Here is a 3,451-nt window from a genome sequence, read left to right as displayed (position 1 = left end):
AATGCGTGGCTCACGAATTTTTTTATTACGTATCATTGTAATGGGCACTACTTTTTCATAATTTGCAAATGCTTTCTTACGAGCTTCCCACTTCCTTAGGCTCTTTGCGGTGAAAGACGCGTGCTTTCTTGGGCCAAATTATAACAGCATATTTGTCGCATGAAGATGCGGGCAAATTTTAAAATGCCATCCACCTTAATGAAGATTTCATTTCCCACGCATTCAATGCAGAGCCTTCTCGACGCCATGGAGAGAAAATAGATTTTTCTTGCCCTAACAGTTACATGGACACTCTCGGCGGGTCTCTGCCGTCGGCGTCGCCGTGCCGTTCTGTATATAAAACTCACAAAGAAAAGTAACTTTTTTAAAGCGCGCGCTTGAGGATTCAAACCTGTGACCCATCGCTGCGCAGTGCGATGCGTTAAACAACACCGCCGCGCAGCATACGTTCTCCCTCACCAACGCCCAGCTATTTATATACCCCAATTACCGCGGCGGTACGCAGAGCTCTGAGGCGCTTCAGCGTGGTAGGCTAGTTTGTTGTTCACTGACCCGCGAGATGGCAAAAAGGGCGCACTTTAAAGGTCGTCGCCCCGCTCGTCTTTCGCCGGAGTTAGGATGCTCGCCTCCGCCCTGCACTGAGCTGCAGGGCGTGGTCGCTCGCGGATGCGCGCTTATCTCTAGAGATGGGAGGTTTGTACGTGTTGTGCCACGGCCACCACATATGCAACAGCCGTGTTGTGCTTTCACCGCAAAGTTCGCGTTGAAGCTATTACACGAAGGTCACTTCGCTCGCTGCAGCGGCCATGTTTGCGAAATGAGTGAGCTGCTAGCTAAAAAAGCCAAAGTACGGGCTAGCTGGTTGTGCATAGTCGACCCTTACAGCGCGCTGCTCATACACAAAGGACACACGACAAGAACGCACAAGTATACACAGGACGATTGCGAACACCTGCCACAGTTAGTTTGCGCTTGTCCTGTGTATACATGCGCTCTTTTCGTGCGTCCTTCTTTGCGTATGAGCAGCGCGCTGCAAGTGTCGAGCTGCTAGCCATTCTGCATATCACATTCCAATTAGTTGCTATCGCATTTATTGCTTCGCCCTTGTGGCGAAACTGTGACTTTTTAACAGCAAAGCTGTTTAAGCTCGCCGTAATTTGTCTGTCGGAAACAGAAATGATCACCATCATAAACCGGCACGCGTTCTCTTCGTCCTCTTTTTCATCTGCATCGCTCCCAGAACACGTGCGGCGATTTGATGGACGTAAGAACGAGTACAGAGAGAAAGCAAGAGACAGTGAGAGACAGAGAGAGAGAAAGATAGAAAAATTCTTGGCGAAAAAGATTTCTTGGCGAGGACCCATGTTCTTAGGTTCCAAAGGCGAGCATCATAACCACTCGGCTATCCAGGCACGCTAGTAGAGCCTAGCATATGATAGTATATAGTAAGGGGGTGGTAAAGGGAAGTTAGTGTGAGAAGGAGAGATATGAGGGTGAAGAGGAGGGAAAGACGGAGGGAAGAGAGTAAAGCATAACAAAGAAACAATGAGAGAGAAAGAGAGTCAGAAAACGAAAAAATCAAAGAAACATAAAAACATAAGGAGGAAGCAAGCGAGAAAAACGAGAAAGAGCAAGAGAAACTGATGGTTACAAACAAAGATGAGAGTGAGAAAGGGATGTGAGGGTGGAGGAGGAAAAGGAGGACGGGATAGAATAAAAGCAAAGCATAGACAGAATGAGCAAACGAGAAATAGAAACAAATGTAGAGACAGAAAGAGTGAAAGAAAGAGAGAAAAGGTAGAAAGAAGCAAGCGAGAGAAATGGGAGCAAAATAGAAAAAGCAAGAAAGAGAAAGGAATAGAGAGCGAGACAGAATTAAACAGAAATAGAGAAAAGACAGAAAAAGAAAGAAAACTAAAGAGAGACAAGGAAGGCCGCCCAGCTCCGCACTTCCTTCAGGCTTGGCACCACTAGTGCCAAGCTGCCTTAATTTTTTTTTTCTCTATTGCGACAGCAATTATATGGACACTTCGGTCGCATTATTGCCGTCGGCGTCGCCGTCATGTTCCGTATAAAGGCCACACGACTCGGCGCGTCGTATATTCTATGTGCGAGTGAAAGCGCACGAACGCTGCCGAAGAATGCGGCTCAAGCAGAGATGAAACGAGCCGGCCGTGTCGCGCGAAAGGCTCATGGATTGGTGCCGTAGGAGGAGGGGCGCTGCTTGACTCCAGCAGCAAATGCGTACTTTGACCAGCCGGGAGTGGTCGCCCGCAGCGTACCTTTACAGGGGATCACCCTACGGCTCATACCTTTGAATGTGTTCGTATTCACATCGAAAAGTTTGTGTTGAAGCCACAGACAGCACGAAGGTCGCTTCGCTCGCTGCAGCCGCCGCGTTTCCTTACACGTTTTTTTCTTTGGGTCACGCCAGGTCTCGTGCTAAAGGAGTAAGCTGCTAGCCTTGCTTTGTATAACATTCCAAATAATTGCTATCGTAATCAGTGCTTCGCCATTGCGGCAAAACTGACTTTTTTTTACCAATGGCAGCATTTTGGGCTTGTCTCCCCCTGTACCCCATTTCAGTTCTTAAATGTTAACATTTTTATGGTGATTTGCATGCCAAAAGTGCATTATGATCATGTGCCAAACCAAATTAACTTTGCATAGGGCAGTGGCGAATCCACCGATCCTTTCCTGGCAGGTAGGGGTTGCAGTTGACATTCTCTTAGTAGTGCTTCCACTGGGGCTAGTTGGTATGGCATTGCAAAGTGAAACGATGCGCTGCATAGATGAACTGAGACGAATGACACAAGAACACGAACGCAAGGTCCTTGTCCGTTTCGTGTTCTTGTGTCATTTGTCTCAGTTCACCTATGCAGCGCATCGTTTCACTTCGCAAATTGACATTTTTGGCATGTTCGTGTCAGGTGTCATCTTGAGCTCGATATGACCAAGCCCAAGTCGTGGCTTCTAGGTGCACGTTTAAGCATGTGATAAGGACCTGTGAAATACAAAAATACATAAAAATATGCGGTGTATTACAAATGCCTATGGCACTAGGCAATCTTCGCCTATATTTTGTTCTCTTGTAAGTGACCTTCTCCCGGCCAACAAATTACAAACTATTGGAAGGATGAAAAATTCTTGAACAAGGGGCGTCACTGGAGCCAATGTTTCAACAAGCAGACTAGTCTTTGTCAAGGTAGCAACTCTGAAAGCTTTGAAGGGATAGTCTGTGAGCATAAAATGATTTGGCAATCCTTTTTCGCCATCACTTCAAGAGGGTCTGACATGTCTTGAATACATATTGACAAATGTGTCATTTGCCATAATGACTATGACATGTGCAAGTGAACATCACCAACACAAAGAACGGCATAGGTGTGAAGTCATGTGTCGACGTCACGACCTCGTGACAATATCAGCCAAAGTAAGCACAACAAGAGTA

This window comes from Rhipicephalus sanguineus, chromosome 10 (assembly GCF_013339695.2).
Source record: "Rhipicephalus sanguineus isolate Rsan-2018 chromosome 10, BIME_Rsan_1.4, whole genome shotgun sequence".
NCBI lineage: Eukaryota > Metazoa > Arthropoda > Arachnida > Ixodida > Ixodidae > Rhipicephalus > Rhipicephalus sanguineus.
This window is presented reverse-complemented; position numbering follows the sequence as displayed.